We start from the raw sequence: 7,179 nt of genomic DNA on the forward strand, positions 1-7,179 counted from the left end.
AAACCAAAGGCAGAACTGTGACTCAGTTCTTGCGGTTGTTAGCAGTGAGGGCTCTCCGGCGTTTGGCTGCGTTACGCATGTGAGAGCAAATGTGTGTTTTGTATTTGTGATGACCTACATTTCCAGATCTCAGCTGATTCAGTGAATGTCACCTTTTTTTTTTTGGCATGTGTTTTCGGGCACACATGTCGACAATATGTTTGCAGTTTGCGCTTTAGGTTCTACCGCTCTTTTCACAGAGCAGTGAACATCAACAATCAAATATGGTCAAAGTCTACATGTTCTAAGAGTCAGTGGACAAACTGTCCAGGATGTTCACTCTCACTTCTATCCAATATGTCAGAGACAGGAACGTGAACACAGAAACAGGCTGCTGAGGCAAATACTGATTGTCCAAGACAGCAACACACACTTTGTTGTAAGTCAAGTCAGGGCCTCTGTTAATTCTTCATCCGGCTAGCTGCTAGTTAGCATGCTCATCTGGACCACTCAGTGCAAAGTGCACCAGACAATAGCAGCTGTGTAACTCAAAATTGCACAATACAGCCTGTAGTTGTGTCAGATTAAGGTCGGATCTTATTCCCACCACAGAAAACTGCACCAGAACTGATTTGTAGCTGGGTGGGTGTTTTGGTTGGTCGGTATTTCAGCACAATATCCGTGGTCAGACATTTTTAAACAAATTGCAGGAAAGGGGAAAAAACTCACCAATTAAGTCCAATTTAACAAACGACAAAACACCGGTTTTAAAATTCCCTTTGAATGGAAGTCGAAGTGAGCAGCCATTTTTAAATAAAAGTTCAACTTTAATTTTATGTGATTTATGCGTCCCTCCCGTGCCAAGAAGGTTCATTCATACTGACTGCTGGCCGCTGTGCTGATGACTTCAGTTTGACAATGGAGTGCAGGTTTCGTTAGGAAACAGATGTGATTCAGCACAGGATGCTGAACTTCCTCCGGTCTTTTTTTATGTTCCCGCTGCCTTCCTTGCAATCCTGCTGTCCTGTCGTCTCGGTGTTTAATGGGAATATTTAAGGGACTATTTCAGGGAAAAGCCTTCATTTCGCAACATTTAGTGTGGGTGAATTGTGGCTTTCACTGTTTCCTCTCTCCGTGTGTCATCTCACCATCACATTGTGTAATGAGATGGGGGTCTGTGAAGCCCCCTGAGAGGTTGAATATTATGAATTGATAAATTGTCTTGAAGTCTCTGTGATCATCCAGCTTTCTAATCTCTTGGACAGGAAGTAGTTAGCCTAAGTGGCGGTCCTGCCCAGGCCAGAGCTTTCCTGTTTCACTTGCAAGATGTTGCAGTCACTGGCTGTGCTGTTCCGCACTCATGTGCTCACATTACACCCCTAATCAGTATTTCCCTATATTCATTTATTTGTTTTTAATGCACACAACTCGGAGAATGAATTAAACGTTTGTGTTGCCATGCATGGCGAGTTGGCACGACACCGTCCTATACGGTTTAAAGGAAGGGCGGTGAAGAAGGGAAACAACACACATTGCGGAGTTTTGTTGAAAAGGAACAAAATGTGACCTTGACCGCTGTGGATCATGATGTCTCATGCACTGTAGCCGGGTCATGTGGGTAAAACATCAGCTTAAAGGATCCTATGATGCATCTTTCTGAGCAAGGACGGCTTATAAAATACAGGACCTGCCTAATCACGTTGCAGAATAAGAAAACTCTTTTTTAGATTTACTTGTACGATGATCCAACCACTTATGTTTGGCATCGCTGATATGCAGTGCAGCAAATGTTTAAGGAGCCGTCTGGGAATCTCAGGCCGTTTCTTTGTGTCCCTCTCGTTCTGGTCTTACCAGACAGTACAGTGGATCCAGAGGAAAGAAATTTTAGAGCAACACACACACACACACACGTCCGTGGAGTAAACTGATCTGAGGTTTTTGTTTCGGTTCTCAGTCCATGCATTTGTACTCTTCCCTGAACACACAATAAGAGAAGGGGTTGTTTTCAAGGCCGAGACATGAACTTCAACCAGATGATGTCAGTCACTAGTTCTCATTGTGATGAGATTAAAAGAGCTGTAAACAGGAAATGCCTAATAATAAATAAATGTAATCTCTTTATGATAGATAGTTAATTTAATCTCACAAGAGAAATTCAGAACTTATCTGCATATCTGTTGAAATTGTGAAATCTGAGTATTTGTTTCTTTGTACATATTGAGAAATGCAACTTGATCATTCCATGCAGGTCTCAGTTCAGGATAGATGCTGTTAGAACATTGAATTGTGCTATATGAAATAAATTGAACTTCCTGTCAGTCAGCTCAGGAAGGCATCAGTTGGATGGCGGCCTATCACAGCCCCTGGGGGTCAACTGGCAGATCTGTAAATGGATAGGATAGATGAATATTGTCTATCTGCTCCATTGATCTGAGTCCCAGAGTTTCTTTGTAATGTTATTATTCCGCTGGGTCCCCGAACGCTTAATTGCATAAAGCTGGTTGAGGGTGGAGGGGAGTATCACCGCTGTTTTGCTGTGTTTGGATTATGACACAAATGGATACAAACCGTCTGTCTCTAAGGAGGTTTCCTCTAATAGCCCTGTGGCCACTCCTAATGCATCACTACTAGGGCTGCTCTCTGCTGACTCTTCCAGTCTGTGTGCTCCGAGCAGCTCTGTGAAATTACTGACGCACTCCACTCTGAGCAAACGTACTTACCATCTTTTACCCAAAGCCTGATTCTATCTCCCCCCCGCCTGCAGTCGGCTTCCATATTTCAACACAAGTCTGTTCGGACTTAATAACAGGTTTTCATCCTGCAGAGCTCCAAAGTTAGCTGGTTTGTGAAAACTGGTGTCTGAAGAGACTGACACTTGGCTGGTGTGTGTGTGCGTGTGCGCGCGTGTGTCTGGGCACCTCATCGCGGCAGTCCACTCAATAGAATCAATGTGTCCCATGACTCCTGTTTGCTGCAGTGATCCTATAAGAACTGTCACTTCAGTGTTTTATGTGATACTGATACCCTGACAAACCCGAATAAACCTTTTGGGCTCTTATTTTCTTTTCAGCCCAAATCTGAAAAAATAAATATTTTGCCTGTAAAAATTGATTTCTCAGAAGGTTCCAGGTTCTGCACCTAGCGTTTTGCATATTTAATCCCTGTGATTGACTATTGGCAGGAAGCTGAGCTGTTTATGATAAATGACTATAATTATCTCAATTGGCCTTGTTCGGCTCTGGCTGTCAATCAGTTGAAATCAGTTGAATTTTAATCGTCCTTTATGGACATAGCTGGAATAGATTAGAAAAATGGGCAATGATTTCATCTTCCCTCCTATTACCGTCAGGCTCGACAGTGTTATTCTGGTCCACACGCATTGCTCATATGACTGGAGGTACGTAGAAAAAAAAAACCCAAGCTTATCTGGTGATCGTCTGTGATGGGAAAACCAGTTTCATTGTTCATCACATCCAGGGGCTGGTAAATCCACTGTATCACCAGTTTGCTTTATCTCATGTTTGTCATGCAGCCTGTCGTCACCTGTTGTCTACACACAGGTTATCTGACATGACTACGAGCAAGCGTGTGCCAAAGAGACATTTTCATATAAGACCAATGCAGAACAGTTGCTTCATATGACTTCTCCAAATATAGTAGACATTAAGAAGGAGTTTTCATGTCATAGAATTAGAAGTGCTGTGTTTTTGAAAGCCAGAGTAACAGAGAGAGAAAGAGATAATAGGTGCAAACCTGCAGGTCTGTGTCTTTGTTATGTTTGAAAACAAATTGTCATCTCACACCACTGCGCCCGTGGCATCAGTCACGAGTCACCAAGGAAACTGCAGGGCCGGCCTGTACCTCTTGTCAGGGTGGCTGAAAATATGAGGCCTTCCACTTCATGCTGATACTGCTCAATGAAAGCCTGGCACTAATAGAAAATAGACATCAGCATCTGTGCAAACACAAAGTACAGCCTGAGTGGGAGTGGAACGTGAAATTTAAAAAAAAGTTAGCTTCCATATTATACATTTAATAAAAGTGTACAAATATTTTGACTGACGTACAACACGCCAGCTTTGTAGGCTTATATGTAACTTTTATATGGATGGATGGATGGATGTGTGCATGCACGGAAGAAAACTCCAACACGTTCCTGATTTCTGCATGAAATACTGATCTGAGAAGTGTCTGCAAGTCTACGTGCAACAAGTAGACACACACTTAAGCTTAAGATTCTGATGAGAATAACTAGAAAGTCTTTGTCAGTGCACTGGGTTGAATATCTGAATGACTTCTATTGTCTGTTATTTCTCACCTGTGAATGTCTGTCTCATTGCTCATTTCATGGTTGTCCCTCATTCCTTCTTGCTCATCCCTTGTGTTGTCCTGTCCCCTCCCCCTCACACAGGCCTCCATAAACATTGCTGCCTCCTAATGTAAACACCGTAGATACTCAGCCTAGTAGGGGAGGGATGGAGGGAGTCGAAAAGGAGTGAAGGACATGAAAGGGGGAGGGACACTAGTATTTTGTGTCATTCCTATAAAAGCCTTTCAAACTGGACATCTATGGACCCAAAAAACACCTTACTGTCAGAAAAACACAACAAATTCACAGATCAAACTCTAATAATAGAGGAGCCAACCAAGGGAATGCATTTCTTATTCTTTTTCTGGTCATTTGAATTTTGTTCTTAAAACTCAAGTGATGTATTGCGTCTGCATTGGATACTGATATTAATGGTTCCACCTCTTCCGCCTCGGTCCATCATGTCTTCCAAGGGATGAACCCGTTATTCCCAGGCTGTCAAATGAGGCACCCTTGTGCAGACAGACATGACAGTCAAAAACTCATACGTCACATCATTAAGACAAAGTTTATTAAAGACCAATTATTTTTAGTCGGATGCAACCACTGATTGTTAACTATTTCACGTTGGCAGAGGGTGCCAACACTTGTAAAATGATTTTGCTTATGGTGTCTGATGTACAGAGCACAAGTGTTTTTTCCTTTGAGCTGCGGTGGAGATGGTGGTGAATATAAAGACCTCACTTTGACAGGATTAATAGATTAATTTGGCCTGTTAAAGCAGACTCACACACAAACACACAGCTAATGTAGTTAATGGATGGATAAAAACGCAGTCTCTTCAACACACACACACACACACACACACACACCTCTTGTATCATCTTTCATGTCCTGCAGAGGTCATAAAACATGGCTTTTCGATTTTCTTTCCCCTTCCCCTGTCTTTCAAGCCCTCCCTGTGTGTGTGCACACACATCACTCTGATGGGCTGTGGGTCCACATTTAATGCACCCAATTACTTAGGCCCCCCGCTCCTCTGGCTGCTGCATTACGTCAGGCTTGGCAGGCTGTATTTTTAGCCGGGAAATGCCATTGGCCCTCTCTCCCTCCCTCTGTATTGAGTTACCACCTTGTTGCTGAAAGAACCCATTGAAGGCCTACCCAGGATGCCCCTGTCCAATCACAACACGTTCGACCACTGTGTAATGACATAAGCAAGCAGAGGGGAAAGCTATGTCCAGTTAGGTTTTGGAGGTGGGTGGGGACACAGAGAGGACCAACCAAGAACAGCCTCTCTGCCTTTCCGCAGACTGCACGGTGGTCATGCATGCTGAGTATGAGGATATTTCTATAGAATATGGTCTGCGGTAAAGACCTTAGTGCCAGATATAAATGCTAGCCGATCTGCATTGGTCCCAGACACCAGAAATTACAAGGTTGATGGAGGAAAAATTGTGAGGAGAGTTATGAAAATACATACAAGTAGATTTTCTTTCCCCTATTTTCATTCCCCCATTTCCCCCATTCACTCCTTTTTTTTCCATTATTTTTGTCTGTAGTAGCAACAGCGCACTTGGGAAAGCACTTCCTCTCATGGCAGCTATGAAGACGTGTTCTGCACAGCTGAGGCACCAGAACGGAGCGATGACAGCCAGGCCTCATGCAGCTCAGGACACACAGGGTCCCCAAATAACAAAAACCTGGAATGTTTCACTCTAGCACCAAGTGGTTGTCTGTCAAGTAAATGGTATAAAACCCAACAGCTTGACAAACAACCACACCCACACAAACACACACCCCACCAATTCACTCCACACAGTAGAAGGCTCTCACATGACATCTGCATTCAGATGCCACTGGCTGTACTTTTCTTGAACTTTTCTCCCTAACCCTGATCACCAACCTAATCTCTTCCTCGAATGAGCCACAGTCTCGTTTCCTCATTCTAAGCACTCAGTCTGTTGTTTCACCTTCCCACCAGCTAATCCCTTTTATTCCAGATGTCAGCCTGGGTCAAAGGTTGCTTGAATTCACTGGAATCAGCATCGAGCTACTTTCACTACAGTTTGCCTGTTGGTATTTCATGAACATTTGAACAAACATTCAAACATAGAACGAACATGTTTGTTCACAATCAGCAGAAGTCTTTGCGTAATGTTGGAAAAAACCCAACTGGGATGAGTCAAAACTGTCTCATACAACTATTAGAAGTAGTATAAGTTCACATGTCACGTACAATCCATAGAAACCCGTCTGTTCTTACCAGGGACACATGGGGAGTTTTTTCAGTGCAACATTTAACAGAAGTTGCAGACATTCAACTTTGTTCCCCTCAAGTACGAAACATTACCCGACTCTCGACACTCATACATCCTCAAATGATCAAATGTTTCAATCTGTGACTGGGTCACGTCACACAGAACGACATGTGACAGATTGTTTGGATTGAACCAGCATGCAGCTATGTGTCTGGACAGTGACTCAGTGACAGAAATGAGAGACGCTCAAGGAGACAGGAGCCTGGCTGGAGAGTCAGTGAAGGCTATGTGGGTGAGAGAAAGGAGACACCGATCTAAGAAGTGATTTCCTGGACTAATGCTGGGGTGATGACATCACTACTTGCAGACGGACGTGATGCTAGAAAACACAGGCTTGTTCATTCCACCTCATCGGTCGTGCTGAGTTAACTAGGCCACTAACTACTACTTGTTTGGAGTTGGATTTATCTGACTAGCATTGATGTAGAGGTTGTGTGTAATTGTGGTCTTTTTTTTTCCACTTTTACATGGGACTTTAAAGCCTCTGACATGTGAATCACAGCCCTTGGAAACCAGAGCAAGGTGATCTGTGAAAACAGCTGCTTTGAGTTCCCTCAAATCCCTGCGGTT

Source organism: Lampetra planeri, unplaced genomic scaffold (assembly GCF_965212315.1).
Source record: "Lampetra planeri unplaced genomic scaffold, kcLamPlan1.2.h2 scaffold_1279, whole genome shotgun sequence".
NCBI lineage: Eukaryota > Metazoa > Chordata > Hyperoartia > Petromyzontiformes > Petromyzontidae > Lampetra > Lampetra planeri.